This window comes from Triticum aestivum, chromosome 2A (assembly GCF_018294505.1).
Source record: "Triticum aestivum cultivar Chinese Spring chromosome 2A, IWGSC CS RefSeq v2.1, whole genome shotgun sequence".
NCBI lineage: Eukaryota > Viridiplantae > Streptophyta > Magnoliopsida > Poales > Poaceae > Triticum > Triticum aestivum.
The window spans coordinates 40,938,904-40,955,167 of record NC_057797.1 but is presented as its reverse complement, the minus strand read 5'-3'; the positions used below and the strand labels follow the sequence as shown (position 1 = coordinate 40,955,167).

The window sequence follows — 16,264 nt, the reverse complement described above, 5'->3', positions numbered from 1 at the left end:
TTGCGTTTCTTTTCATTGAAAAGTGGGGGAGCAGTTTATATGCCTCCTAGGATCTTAGTGTACATCCCTCCCAGGTGCTGGGGATCACCAATCGAAGGCTTGAAGCCCCAGCCCGAGCCCATAATGCAGCCTCTGCTTTGATGTGCTCTGTTAGTTGGTGGACTGATGGCTGATCCCCTTCGAAGACACAAGCGTTTCGTTGCTTCCAGATCATCCATCCCGTCAGAAGCGTTGCGGATGCCAGCCCCTTGCGAAGTGGCTTGGGGGTTACCGCCTTGGCAGCATGCCACCAGTCGGAGATGGAATCATACGTCCCGGTCAGGTGGCCTGCACGTCATCCTCAGCCAGGCAAGGATATCATGCCACACTTGCCTTGAGAAGGGGCATGTGGCAAGCAGGTGTTGCATCGTCTCTGGTTCCTGATCGCAAAGGACGCAGCGGGGGTGGTGCTGCAGGCCACGGCGTTGTAGTCTCTCGGCAGTCCATCATCTGTCCAGATTCATACAAGTTTGCCAGATCATATGCAGCCATGCCATCGATATCACGGCGATGCGAAAAGCGTTTTTCATACACAACAACGTCACTCATGCAAAACCCTCACACACGGGAGGGACCGACTCAATCTTTCTTTTATTGAAAGACACTGAAAACAAGAACAACTTATTCATGGTGTAGTCTGTCAGGCTACTGAACATGCTTGAGTACCCGATTTCTCGCGAAATCTGTCGGGATCAGCAGATGCAAAGATTGTATGCTTGATACTTGGATTTACTTATGGACTGTGACCATACGTGCTGCCTTTCTGGGACCTGAGATTAATGCTTAGAAAAGGACCGGAGCAGGACACAAACAATTTAATGCAGCTAAGCTACTAGAATCTAGAATTCAACAAAGCAGTCTCCCAAGATTGCGAAGCTATATTTTTAGTGATAAAAAAATTATAGTTAGGAAGGAACAAGTATGTATGCTGTATCTATGCAATTGAAAATCATGAAATGTATTGGAAGCATGCATATATGCAAGTCATAATTATGCAATACATATGCAAATGTCATGTCCTGTTCTTGCCTGTGTGCAGGCCGTAGCATGCGAAATTTTACACAGAACATATATGCAAGCTTTGTGTGCATCAAGCAAGTAAGAGAATCTGAATGCATTCAGAATCCGTCGGCAAAACATACTTATGAAAGTTAGAATTTTAATTGGAAGCACTTAATGTTTGCCAGGGTCCTGGTCGTGTTGCTTCAGTGAGCTAAAACCAGAACATAAATAAAGTCGCAAATCTTGGTGTTCATCTCACAGTCCAGTAAAATGTTACTAGCTTTCAGGTCTGTATTAGTCTCAAACGAGAGGGCTTGTGCAAGTAGAGAACTCCGTGTGTGATCCCATCCCATTGATTATATGGAAGCACTGCTCCCAGCTCAGCATTGGCCGATCCTTTCGCAGCAGGAAAAAGTAATTCGATGCTTTAGATTGTGTGAGAATTCCTTTAGGCTCTAGCCCCTAAGAAATCCTTTAGGCTCCTTGATTACGACAGTACATTCAAGCAAAAGGAAGGCGGGCTCGAATGTGGAACCAGTAGCAACCAAAGTGCATCGTGTGTTTTCCAAGTTTTGGTTTCCTCCAATGTCTCATATATTCAAATCGCACAAATATATATATATATATATATATATATATATATATATATATATATATATAGTAACGCTATTCTAAGCGTGAGTGTAGAATAGCTTATTATACACCCCTAGTAAAGTGTAGTAAATTAAAAACTTGAATAGTAAAAAATATATTTCAGAATTACCACATTTTGTACAGTGTTTTACTAGATTATATATATATGCAGATCCATCAAATAGTGTCCACTTTCCCTCGCACAAATTGCCAGCTCCAACCACTACTAGTGCCATGTCTTTCAATTGCTTGTGACATATCTACTCATTATATCTAGAGAAAGAAGTTCTTTTGGCATCTCTTTTTAATGAGCTAGTCTTTCATTCTTCGTAAAGATTAAATGTCCACATATGTTTTGTAAGCTCTGCAAGTTCATATGTTTCTCCTTTTCTTCTCCTCCATTTGTTGTTTTCTGACAAATGGTGAATTTAACTCAAAATAAAGCATCAAAAGGATATAAACACAATGAGCATACATCCAGACTCTGCAAAATTAGGATGAAGTAAAAACCAAAAGAAACTCTGAAATGCCAATTCCAGACGCTCCGGCAATCCCACGCCGTCCTCATGCTCAGTCTTTCTCGTCTGTGGCAACAGAATCCATCGGCAAAACATACTCATCCCTTGCCCCTCACGACAATCACCTAGCTGTGCATAACCATGTTGCCTCTTTCCTGGACCCTGTAAACAAATGCGTAAGCACCATCATACCACCTGAAGTGAAGTTAATAAGAGTCGGTTTCGAAAGGACAGCATTGTAACACAGGCATTTCTTTCAGGAATGTCCTGCCAAAGGGGAAACATAACCAAGAGAATTAGAAAAAAAAATCAAGTGCAAAGACATCACAGTCCTTGGAATTCAACATTTGCAGGCTCGTTACTTCAGTTTGCTGCTGGTCCACAACAGCATACACCTCTGCTAGGCAAAACCAACGAGTGAAAAAATGCCATGAATTGACGCATAATATTTTTCCTCGACAGGTTTATCGTACTCATGAGTACCAGTGTTGCCCGGATTCTCCTGAGTTACTAAATTTCATGAATGCTGTCCGCAAACTTTGCTGAAGAACTTGGAGAAAATGTGATCTCAGCAAAATGAAAAACCCACATGGTTTGGTTGAATTGCTTGTACCGTCAATGGCATGCACAATGAGCCACACAAAAATGATGATGCACACAACAATAAAATGTAAAGCCAGAGTCCAAACAACAACAACAACAATAACAAAGCCTTTAGTCCCAAACAAGCTGGGGTAGGCAGATCCCATCCAGAATCCATCACAGTTAAATCATACCACTACGGGTTTTAGTTAAACTACGAGCGAAGGAAGAGTGTCAGTTCAATAACCGGACCAAAAGTAAAAAACAACAGCTGCAACAAATGTCAGGCCTCTAACTAGATCTTAGAGGCACCGGCTGCAGGAAGACTAAACAAGCACATCATAACATCACTGGAACATGGAGAACTCCGGGCAGCATGAAACACGGTTTGATCAACTTCCACACAAACTTCTCACATTGAATCAATGCCGAGAAACCTCTCTGGCACCGAGAAAGGATCGAGCTCCAAACAGCCTCGAAGCTTGCCTCCTTTTTCATTTGTCAGATGGAAGCGAGGGATATGGTGAGAGAACTTTAAGTACTCACCCTGACATATCGTTTCCACAGATGGCTCTCTTCTAAATACTGTCCTGTGACCATCCACCTTTCTCAACAGCTTAACTTGTATGGACGAGTCCGTATGGGTTAATATCTCCACCAATTCATAGTCACAATTTTTAAAATCGCGCGCAGTCCATCCAGCCCTCCAGTCCTTGTAAACGGCCCAGATCTCACGAGGAAGAGGAATAATTTCTAATTCTTTCTCTCTACCAGTTGGTTACATACAGGATGAGAAAATGATTGTGTACCAGTGTAAGTCTTAATAGCAACATTTTCACTGGAAACCGTAAAGATTCCACAGCCAACAGGGCGATCTTCGTTGACCAATCTTTTCTCCTCCTCTCCCCGAGTAGAGACATAAAGCCATCTCACTTGTACTTTATTATTCTTGAGATCGACTTTCCTTATGCCGGCATAGTAATTGGGGAACTTATCTATATCATTGTAGAGAGCCCAGATTTGCCCAGGTTTGAACTTGTCAAGCGATCTCATTTCTGTAAATTCATGGAATTCAGATTCAGCACATTCAAATTCTGCCTGGATAATATCATCAGATTCCTCATAAACATCAGTACTATCTTGTACAGCAGATTCAGTGTAACTGCTTTCAGGTACAACAGAGGCAAAAGCATCTTCCAAGTTAGGGGGAAGCGCATCAGGATCAAGTTCAACAGCTCCTTCTGGAATGCCGTCTCTCTCAGTCCCCTCCATCCAGTGATAAGGGACACAATGTGAAAACCTTAGTGTGTTATCCCGAGGTATCACATACGAGGTTGCCTCTTTCAACCCCATAAATAAGCTAACAAAGCCTTTTACTTTTACGAGCGGCATGGCAATGATGCTAGTGCTTGTCGTGAAATCAGAGAAAACCTGAACAAGTTCATACTTAAAATCTGTGTGGTTTTCAGCGTCCGAACTCCAGCCAATGTCCCATCCTTTGAAAAGGGCCCAAACTTCACCTTTCTTAGGATATATCTCAAACGAATTTCTTGTCTTGCTTTTATCATAAGAAATGGTCTGGGAGAAGATCTTAGTTTCTTTAGCTGTGTGTAATGCTCCATGCTTAAAACGTCCACAAGCAACAGGCAGTTTCCCCCGTGACCATGCCACCTCTGCTTTATTTCTGGGATCAAATTCGAGTGAAACAAAGTGTACCTCAAACTTTGGGGCCCTTCTTACCTTTGTAATTCGAGCATAAAATCTTGGCATACGGCATTGACTATCATAGAGAGCCCAGATCTGATTGCGTTTAAACCGACTTACATCTCGAAGTTGGTCGAAGTCAAAAAATTCAGGACATAATACTTCCACTTGTGTGTCATCAGATTCTTCAGCAACATCCATACCTTCTACAGCAGATGGAGTGTTATGGTCTCTGTTCTCTACCACCGATGTCTTTGCAAAGATCCCTGCGTTCATGCATGTAGCATGCTGCCTCTCCCCAACCCCTTCAGATTCCTTGTGAGATTTATTTCCTCTGGATGAACCAGCATATGCGGCATCAAATTCCGAGCCTTTTACTGACCTGCTTTCTGAAACAACACGAACAAGAGGCTGCTCCAAGTTAAGGGGAAGCGCAGCAGGATCAAGTTCGAGAGCTCCTTCTGGAATGCCTTCACTTTCAGCTGCACCCATCAAACGGTATGGGATACAATGCGAAAACCATATTGTATCATCCTGCCTTATCAGATATGGAGTAGCCTCTTTAGACTGCATAAATAAGCTAACAAAGACTTTTATCTTGACAAGCGGCATGACAGTGATGCTAGTGCCAGTCGTGAAATCAGAGAGGACCTGAACAACTTCATACTTGTACTTCTTTTGATTTTGAGCATCTGAGCTCCAACCAATATCCCATCCCTTCAGAAGGGCCCAAACTTCATCTTTCCTAGGATATATTTCATAAGAGTTCCTTCTACCAGTGAATATCGCATTTACACGATGAGAAAAGGATTTCATGTCAGTGTACATAACACCATCGGTGGTGGCAACCTTATAGGTTCCACATCCGACAGTTCGATCTCCTATAGATATTTTCTCCAACTCTCCATCGGGACAAACTTCAAGCCATCTTGCTCGTACTTTATTATTCTCCAGTTCAACTTTCTCTATGAAGGCATAGCAGTTGGGATACTTATCTATGTCACTGTAGAGAGCCCAGATCTGCCCAGGTTTGAACTTCTGAAGCAATCTAATTTCTGAAAATACTCCTGCATTTTTCCACACAGATTGCTCTGGACCAGTAGGAACATGTTGGTCCGTTAAAACATGTGCTATAAAGGCCTTCGAGCAATTTTGGCAGCGGACAGTTTTCTGTGCACTTGCATGGTGGTACTGATATTTGGTGTCACAAGCTGGACAGATGGTCCAAAATGTTTGCAGCCTTGCGGAATTTGAGCCCGATAGCTGTTCTTGCTGACATGTATTATGGAGATTCATGGTAGTATGGAATGAGGTATACTACTTTCAGACAACAGAGAACAAGCAATAGAACAAAAAGGTAACTTGTCAACCTGCACCAAACAAACAAAAAATTATGATCAAGAAATTTCATGAGTACATTCTAAAACAGAAGAACAGCATGTGTTGTTTGCTACATAAGGGTGTGTACAATGGTGCGCTATCTTAACAATGCCACCTAGGATAATTGCTGAGTTGGAAGAGAGAAAGAGATGAGAAAAAAAGCTTTGTCTTCTCCAGCTAAGAGATGATCTCTTAGTAAGGAAGAGAAGACAATTCTATCCATTTTACAAGATGTCATCTCTTAGTTACAGATGTTCTAATAATTTTAAACATCCCACAAATTAAGGAGCATGCAAACATTAATTGCTAGAGATGGCACTAAGAGATAATCCACTGCATCATATGTTTTTGTCTTCTCTAAATGACATACATGGTATAAGATAAGACCCTCTTATCGACGATTGTACATGCCTAACAAGCAACCAAAGAACAATGCTCACTATCTTGCGACCCTAACATAACAAAATTAACTCAAAAGGCAGCAATCTCATAATTTTTAGCCACGGTTACAAACATGAAAGACCATTAGGACTCAAAATGTAATGCATGTGTTTAGACTTCATTAGATAGTCCATAGGCTAAACATGTAACATATGAGTTTCAACAAATATGTGTTGAACTAATCAGAGAGCACTCCCACTGCCAGCAGGGTTCAATTTCTCACATTCCAGATAAATTCTGCAAACCCCCAGAAGTGAGTAACAACTGTGTTTTCCAGTAGATTCCACTCAAATCTGTCTCTTCATCTCTTTGTATCTTTCCCGGTTGTTTTATTGTCCTTCAAACATTATCCTTTGTCTTTCGAGGAGGAACCCTTTGACAGGTTGGCTACCATACTGGTTTCAAGGTAATTTGACAAAAAACAAATTAAGGACAATTAAAGCTCCACAGTTGGTAACTTGTACTTTGTGCCTTCTTTGGCGCCTAATGCACAATGACACACAATTATATGCGTCTTCGAGAAGAAAAAAACACAACGACAACTGATAGCTTAACAAGATTATCAATCGATCCATCCGCTACAAAAGGAAAAAATAATAATGGTGATCTTCATCAGTGACTTCATTGAGCGTAATCCCTTAATACATCAGATTCCTCTTGCCTATAAGCCCATCTCAAAACGCTCCTCACCTCACCCGCGAGTCGTCCCCGGGGGGCGACTTGAGCGGTTCCCAATCCCCTCGCCGCCTACGCAACCTTCTCTCCCCTCCCCTCTCGCCGTCGCGGTCGTCCCTGCCAATCAAAGGCCCGGCATGGGTTGGCAGCGGCTGGACGGTCTCGCTGCCCCCTCTCCTTCCCTCATATCTCCCCTCTCTCCCCCTAACCTTAGTATAGGTTGCCGCCGGTGGGGCTTTCCCATCGCACCTCGAAGGTTGGCCGCCTCAGGCGGAGGTGCTCGTGACCAGGAGGGCCAACGTTGTGCCTCGCCTTGAACTGGGGGCTCATTGACATGGAGCTAGCATGTCTCAGACCAGGTGCCGGTGCGGCTCTCCGGCCAATTCGGGGTCGCAACCGCAGGGGTTGTTTTAAAAAAAAGGAGGATACACCCCAACCTCTGCATCTGGGAACCATAGGGGTTGTGGATGCCGACCACCTCGCGACGTAGTCATGGCCAAAGGCGCCGGTGGCTACCTCAGCACACCTAGGGCCAAGGGCACTGACGGCTACCTTGCCCCCACCTTGGGCCAGGGACGGGTTGCCCGAGGTTCTCGCATCGGCCATGCCCAGATCTAAGGCTATTGAACCGGATGGTTGGCCATGGCCGCCGTCTTTCGCTCGTGGATAGTGTGTTCCCATCGTCGGGCGGTTTCACCTTGCTTGTTCTCATTGCTGATAGGTGGGGGGCTCCGGAGAGGGTCGTGGTACGTCTTCCCCAACGGGCATACCCATGTCGGCCAACTGTGAGGCTAGGGTGTGGGGTTACTTGGATATCGGGGCGGCGGCTCGGGTGGTGGTCCATCTGGTTTGCCTTTCAACGGGTTTCTTGGCGGCGACGGTGGTTGCACTCTTTGGTCGTGTGGGCGGCAAGTGATGTGGCGATGGGTGATCTTGGTACTGGTGGTGCTTCGACTGTGGTGGCTCTTAGATCCTACTTTGGAGGTCTATTTTGGTGGCGACGGGCCGACCCTTGGGGTGGGTTGGTGCTCGTGATTCCTCCTGTAGTGTGGGTGAGAGGCTCCGGGCAAAAACTCTATGCCCCGGCGTTAGTGACGACGATGCTCGTGGGTGTCGCGTCCCTCTTGAGGGCATCATGTGGTCCCTCTCCCTGCGCTCCAGGTGAAAACCCTTGACTACTCTTCGGTCACGGCGACGTCGACGTGTTGCGCTGTCACTCTTGAGGAATTGATTTGGAGTCCAGGTTCCTTCCTGTCATGCCACGTCATCATCGGCGGGCAAGTTTGGATCCTATCTTGAAGCTTCTTTGACTCTAGCATGAGGTGGTCATGCTTGCCTCCTCGTCTTTTACACAGGTCCTTGTTGGCACCACTCGTGGTCCTCGCTATCCGCAGGCAGGATTGGCGCTGCATGCTCCGGAGTGGGAGGGCAGGGGGCCCTCCCCGACGATAGCTCGGTTTGAGCGGTGCATCAAGGTTCAATAGTTTTCCAAGGTGGCTCGGTTACTTTTCTTGTCAGTAGTCTAGGTCATTTTGTGGTAGGGTGTGGCTTCTCCTATACTTTTGCTTTTTTACCTTTGATCTGTGTTGCTTTATATATAAAGCAGGGCAGAAGCCTTCTTTGGTAATACATCAGATTTCTCTGTACATTATTTCCCAGTTCAGTTATACTGCAAATTCTTCATTGTTCAATCATGTATTCTTGAATGATGTAATGCACATTTCTTGATTCTTTTTCTAGATAAAGGGAACAGTAAAGTTTTCGTCTCTAATTGTCTGCTGAGTCTATTTTACACCCTCAACTTCAAAACCGCTTAATTTACTTCCACGACTATACAACTGCAAATAACCCCATTAACTTAAATACCTCGTTTTTCACTGATATCAACATCCTATTAGGTGGTATATGAAGAGGTGATATTGTTGTCAGCTATCGCCTCGGAACAGACACCTCCCCGAACTCCAAGTTCTTGTCATAGTCCAGTTATCACTCCCAACCTACAAATCTGTGCAGTCCACTCATCAGTGACTTGTCTTCTTCAAGCTCCACTGTGAACCTTCCTTAAAAACATTAAACTATTAAGCAACCCACCTCCATTGGCAAAGTCGTCATCTACATTCATTTGCACTTAACCTCATCACCAACCACGCCAGCTACTGCTGCTTCTTGCTAGTTTTTACTCCCTCCGTCCGGAAATACTTGTCCTAAAAATGGATAAAATGGACGTATCTATAACTAAAATAAGTCTAGATACAACCATTTCTAGGACAAGTATTTACGGACAGAGGGAGTATAAGTTAGGCGGTTTGAGTGAACAATTCTGATAGTTGATGGATGTAAAATAAATGATTCTGTCATGTAAAATAGAGATAAAGATACTACTACCTCCGTCTGGGTTTACACGTCCGGCGAGCCAGCAACCACGTATGATTTTTCAAGGTCGCTAGATGTATACAGTTGCTATCCTCGATCTCACTGCTGTATCTGCGCTTGATCGATTGGTTTGGTCAAACGCACTGTTAGCGGCATTTAAAAAACTTAACAGGCAACTGGCTGCGCGTTGTAAATGCTAGCTAGTGCTGGATTAGCTGCATGCAAAAGTGAACCATGCAGTCAGCTCCATGCAAAACTGCCAGCGATTTGATTGGTTGTTGCTATTCTCAGAAATTACGCATCGTTGGTCCTTGAATTTTGGTTAATAGGCCCAATAAACCCGAGTGGAGGGAGTGAAAGCAAGGCCACAAGGATACTGGATGTCATACACAGACAAATTAAATGCAAAAAAATTGCAGCAATAAACATTTTCTAACAAGTTTTACAAGTTTTTCTTCGTATATTTACTACTATGAAGCATAACAATTCACAATGTTTACAGCTTGCAATAAAGTTTCAATGTCACCAAAAGTACATATAACTTCTCTATTTTGTACCGCATCCAACCATAAGCTTGAGATCCAAAAAATTGCATGTGCAATGGAAAAGAAATAAGGCACATAATTAACAAAAGCCTGAATCAAGAGCACATATTTTCTGCACAAAGCAATGTGGTTAATAAAGCAAGCCAACGATGTTTCCAATAAGGTGACTTTAAGTTCACTAGCCACGGATTAGTGAAATATTTTTACTATAATCAGTGTCATATTATACAAAGAAAAAAAAAGTAAAGTGAACAATCACAACATAACCGGCTAGGATCTAAACTACAAGGAATCAAAAGAAAACGTAACTGATCACTTTATTCAAAATATACTGGAATCTGAGAGCTTTTGTAATTAAGGTATGCCGCTATTAACTGATATCAGAAGGACCAAGGCAATATCTTGGCATGCAGTGGAATAATATTATGTAGTGATGACTCATGACAAATAAGCAGATGCATAGAAAATAAAATTCTTTAGAATTTAGCCAGCATGTAAATTAGGACAGGTAAATATTGAGTGTGTCCAGTTGTATATGTGTGAACCAAAAAATAATAAAGTTTGTAAACGGACAAAACAAAAGTTCATACTTACCACAGATCATCATGACAGGCAGGAGAGCATGAGCTTGGTACTGTCTGCAGAAATTTTTTGTCTCATTAATGTTTGTTTTCAACTTATGCTCATAATCGTACAAACATAAAAAAATAAATGCTATGTGCAACCACCAACAATATGATTCTTATTATTATTTGGCTCCTTCTCAATACAAAACAAGGAAAGGAAGCTAAAGGGAAAAATAGAATAGTTCTCAGTATCACTCTTGGTATTTTTCAATAAACAAACGCAAAAGCTTTGCCTTGTATCATTAATTAAGAAGGTTGTTTCAATAAACAAACGCAAACGCAAAACCGGGCGAAACCTAGAGTCAACTGCTGTTTCTTTCTGTCCAAATGTAAAGATAAATAAAAACTATAATGTGATAGCAAAACAAGGAACGCATTCAGTATTCAAGCTAAAAAGGGAACACAACCTTTTTTCTCAAAAAAATTCCCCTTTTTTGCAATAACAGAGAAAAAGCATTGTACATCTGAAGCCCACTTTCACACTGCAGCGGCATGCTTGCCAAAGGAGGTACCAATCCTTTGGTGCATAGGAGTCCTGCTAAAAGACTAACGACAGAAGAAACTGAGCCCATGGCTACGAGCCTAGTAATCAGCGTGAGGGAGCAACCCAAAATAGCGGGCGAAAGGGAACAGCAGAAGTTCCCCCAAGGCCCCAAACCTTAGCCGATCGATCAAAAATAATATTCTTGATATCCAAGTCGGTGGTATTCTGGCATTCATCAGCTCCAAACCCCAGTGGATTGAATCTGAATTTGCCCCAAAGTTCATCAGTCAAGATGTACGCTATTCCGTCGTAAACAAAAAAGGGAAACACTAATGAGCTGACGTACCTTCAGCAGCACATACTTACCACTACGGTCATAATCGTCCAAACTTCAAAAATAAATGCTGCATGGAACCACCAACCAATATGATTCTTACTGCTATTTTCCTCCATCTCAATACAGAAAGGAGAGGAGGCTAAAAATAGAACAGTTTTCAATGCTGATATTTTTCAGGAAACAAAGACAAAAGCTTTGCCTTGCGTCATTAATTAAGAAGGTTGTTCCCTGATTAATCAGAGGAAACCCAGGCAAAACCTAGAATCAGCTTCTGTTTATTTCTGTCCAAATGAACAGCGAAATAAAAACTCTAATTCAACAACGAAATAATGAATGCATTGAATATTCAAGCTAGGATAACACTACAAAAGTATTTCCCCCATTCTTTTGCTCAAAAAATGTTTTCACTGTTTGCTGCTACAAAAATTCCCCACTTCCGCACTGCGGCGGCATGTTTCCCGAAGTAGACCAACAGAGATACCAATCCTCCTTTGGTGCATAGGAGTCCTGCTAAAAGAAAGCCTAGCGGAAGAAGAAAGAAATTGGGTCCATGTCTACGAATCGGCGTGACGGAGCAACCCAAATAAGATCCTGGATATCCAGCTCAGTGATATTCTGGCGTTAATCAGCCCCAAACCCTAGCAGATTGAATCCAGGTTTGCCCCAAAGTTCATCAGTTAAGATGTATGCTATTCTGGCACGAACAAAAAACCGAAATACTAACGAGCTGACATTGGCTCAGCAGCACATACTTTTGGCACAAAACAGAGTAACTAATATAGTCGAACTGAAAGCATAAGGGACCAGAACAAATTCTGTACGTAGATGTAACCGTCAGTGTACTTCAAATTGGCAGAATAGTTCAACAAAAAGCCTGAATCAAAAGCACTTATGTTTTGCACAAAGCAGTGTGGTTAATAAAACATGCCAACAGAATTTCTAATGAGGTGACTACAAGTTCACCAGCGTTTCCCAAAGGAGATGCCAATCCTTTGGTGAATATGGTGCCAATTCCCATAGGAGTCCTGCTAAAAGACTAACGACAGAACAAACTGCGCCCATGGCTACGAGCCTAGTAATTGGCGTGACGGAGCAACCCAAAATCAGCGGGCGAAAGGGAACGGCACATGTTCGTCCAAGGCCCAAAACCCTAGCAAATAGAAAAGGAGATCCTAGATATCCAACTCGGTGGTATTCCGGCGTTCATCAGCCCCAAACCTTAGCGGATTGAATCCGGATTTGCCCCGATGTTCATCAGTCAAGATATACGTTATTCCGGCGCAAACAAAAATGGAAATACTAACAAGCTGAAGTTCACTCGGCAGCACATACTTACCACTACGGTCATAATCGTACAAACTTCAAAAATAAGTGCTACATGGAACCACCAACCAATATGACTCTTATAGCTATTTTGCTCCATCTCAATACAGAAAGGGAAAGGAGGCTAAAATTAGAACAGCTTTCACTGCTTTGCCTTGTGTCATTAATTAAGAAGAAGGTCGTTGCCCGATAGATTAATCGGAGGAAACCCAGGCAAAATCTAGAATGGACTTGTGTTTCTTTCTGTCCAAATGAACAGAGAAATAAAAACTCTAATTCAATAACGAAATAATGAATGCATTGAATATTCAAGCTACTCCATCCATTCCAAAATAGATGACTCAACTTTGTACTAACTTAAGTTGGGTCATCTATTTTGGAGCGGAGGGAGTACAAGATAACACTATAAAAGTATTTCCCCAAAAAAATATTGCTCAAAAAAAAGTTTCCACTTTTTCTGCTACAAAAATTCCCCCCTTTCCCCCATTTCCTCACTGCAGCGGCATGTTTCCCAAAGGAGACCAACACCAACAGAGATACCAATCCTTTGGCGCATACGAGTCCTGCTAAAGGAAATAATAACGGTAGGAAGAAAGAAATTGAGCCCATGTATACAGATCGGCGTGACGGAGCAACCCAAAATCAAGTTCCCCCAAACCCTAGCCGATCAAAAAATAGATCCCAGATATCCAACTCTGAATCCGGATTCGCCGGCCCCAAAGTTCACCAGTGAAGACGTACACAGTACTAGTATTCAATCAAACGCGAGATTTTCTTGTTGCCTCGACTCAAGGCATGCGGGAGAGCAGAGGAGGCAGTGCGGTTACCTACCTAATCGTCGGCGGCCGGTTATGTGGTAGCGCGACAACGAGGGCCTCCGCCTCCGCGAATGACAGCGGGCGATGCCGACGAGGACGAGGAGAGGAGGGAAAGGAAGGAGCGAGGGTTTTTCTCACTCTCAGCAGCAGGGGAGCAAGTGAGGAGGGGGAGATGTGGACGCCAGGGGACCGACGAAGGAAAACAAAACTAATTTCCGGTCAGGAGGACGGCCATGGCGGAGGTCAACAGGTCCAAGTCAGACCCCTCTCTTTCTCTGCTGCAAACACACGCACGCACAGCGTGACCCTCCTAGCCAATTTTTACAACCCTCCGCTACTGTGAACGCACTTTTATTTTTTTATTTTTTTTTTGCGGGTGATGAACCCACTTAATTTCAAGTACTCTCCTAATCCTAAAAAAATATGGGTCGTGCTACGCGTCCGCTGGCTGATCTTTTTAAAAGACCAGCTGGGTTGCGAGCCGTCCGATCTTGCAACAGAAGCTTTGTTTCAGAAACATCAAGATCACAACATAGATTATGTTTCAGTAACACAAGCAACGTTGCAATCTGGTGAGCTCGTAAGCCCAGTGATGTTTCAGGAAACGTCGGGACGTTACAAACTGGCGAGCTCGCAGCTCCCGCACCTCCACAACACCGGCAATGTTTCAGAAACGTCGGAGATGTAGCAATCTGGCGAGCTTGCAGACCCATGCCTCTGTAACATCAGTGATGTTTCAGAAAAAAAATGCAACACTAGGATGGTTGCAGTGGCGTAGGCGGCCAGTGATGGTCGGAGCCGGCGTGGTGGAGATTGGCGGTGGCCATGCGAGCATGGGAGCTCCGCATCGGCGCCATGTTTTCGTAGGTGGCCGGTGATGGTCGCGGCTTGCATGGAGGAGATTAGCTCCATGGTTGGGAGCTCCGCAGCGGCGCCATGGTTTCAGAGGCGATAAACGACCGAGGAGAGGGAGGAAGGGAGAGGGGCGGGCTGACAACTAAGGGGGAGGAGAGAGGAAAGCCTATGAGCAAGGAAAGGGAACATGAGAGCTTGCTCGCTGGCGGCGGCACTGACGCATCTGGCATGTCTCTTAGTCACCGCTGCGGGAATCCTAGATCTTGCAACAAACTAGTTGTTGCGGTTGCAACAACACCTCAGTTGCAAATCTGGGCTATGGAAAGAGACGTCTGATTATAGACAGATCGACATCCATGAAGGTGATCGACGGGCGCAGAAAAATCCACCGGTTGAACAGAAGTTTTTCCCGCCTACTAAGTACTTTTTTGGCGAAATTACTAAGTACTAATCCATTGTGTGGAATAAAGTTTTCTTCCCGCTCATGCTCGTTTCATCCAAACGACACCGAAGGTGGGGCCGCTAGGCAAAGCCCCACGCGACGGACAAAAGAGTCCAATGTCGAAGTCCTCCCTCCCCGAGCCCGAGTGTGTCGGCGCCAGCTAGCCCATTCTTCGTAGCTTGTTGGAGGAGCTCTGGCCTTGAGCGAGGGTGTTGTCACCAGGTGCAAACACCGACTAGTCATACATAGGAGTTTCATCGAATACAGTTTTCCACAGAATTGGAGAAGGGCAACCTTTCACTCAAGTTTGGACAATAAAAAGGAAACTTCTATTTATTTTTTGAGATTTAGTAATCAACCTTATTGCAGCGAGTACAAAGAACAAGAGGAGAAAATAGTAGCTCAACTAGCGGCCATCCGTTTTGGAGCTATGACCTATGAGTTCGAAAGAAGCTTGGTAGAATATGAGCATTGCCTTGAGGACCAAGACAAAAAGAGAACTTGATTAATTTATTGATAAAGCTCCAATAGTAGAACCTCCAACGAACGGATAATGTAAGGGGTTTGGGTGATGCCGATAGATGCAAGGAAATCCTATCCGGTCTCTCTTAAACAACATATCATACTTCCGCAAGAATCTATTGGTGTTCCTAAATGAACTAGAAACACCGCCCCTCCCGATCACATTCCCTAGTTAGTTCTAGGAGATTTTAACCTCATTTGTTACCCACATGAGAAGAATAACATCAAAGAAACCCCGGTTCATGAACCATACCTTTTTAACTTAGCATGGAACTCCGCCTTCCCTAACTCTAGCCTCATCAAGCTATCTTGTGTCACCTCTGATCATGTGCCACTTGTAATCACTTTGTCCACCTCCATTCCTCGCTCCCGCCAATTTCGGTTTGAACGTTTTTGGGCCTTCTCCCATCATGTCACCAAATTGTGGCCCAAGCCTGCCAATCTAATGGCCCCACACATAAGTCTAGTTCTGCCATTCTGGCCCGCACCCTTCAAGCAAGTTTTTCCATGTCTCAGCCTCCCAACATTTTAGGAAAAAATTGATCCATGTGCTTCACAACCAGGGCACGGACTACTTCTCACACGATCACAAATCACTCATTCTTAAAAAGCATATCAAAACATGCTAGGCACGCACCCCCGCTTCTAGAATTTTAATCTCCTTGACATCTACCATGTACCTATCCCCTAACTCAGGCATCTTGACCTGCCTTTCACCATCGATGAGATCAAAGAAGCGTTCTCCACATGAACCCGAATGCCAGCCCTGGCATCGACGGCTTTGGCCCCGCATTCTACAAACACTTCTGGCCTAGTCTCAAACACCTTATTACCCCCTTTTTTCGAAACTTTGCAAACTCGACTTCTGCTACTCAACGTTTCAACTGCTCGGTCATGATCCTTCTGTTTACAAAAGAGGAGGCACACACGACAGATGCGTTCTGACCTATAGCCATCCAAAATTA

General features: G+C 43.9%; 1 long non-coding RNA gene and 1 pseudogene across 1 annotated transcript; both read right to left on the bottom strand.

The window, feature by feature from the left end:
- Window positions 1-1,970: 1,970 nt before the first annotated feature.
- Window positions 1,971-13,709, bottom strand: LOC123187302 (uncharacterized). The gene is made up of 3 exons (XR_006493887.1): window positions 13,494-13,709; window positions 10,487-10,530; window positions 1,971-2,354 (listed from the first exon to the last, which is right to left on the bottom strand). It is a non-coding gene; the product is annotated as an uncharacterized lncRNA (long non-coding RNA).
- Window positions 2,896-9,053, bottom strand: LOC123187301 (uncharacterized; annotated as a pseudogene).
- Window positions 13,710-16,264: the final 2,555 nt, after the last annotated feature.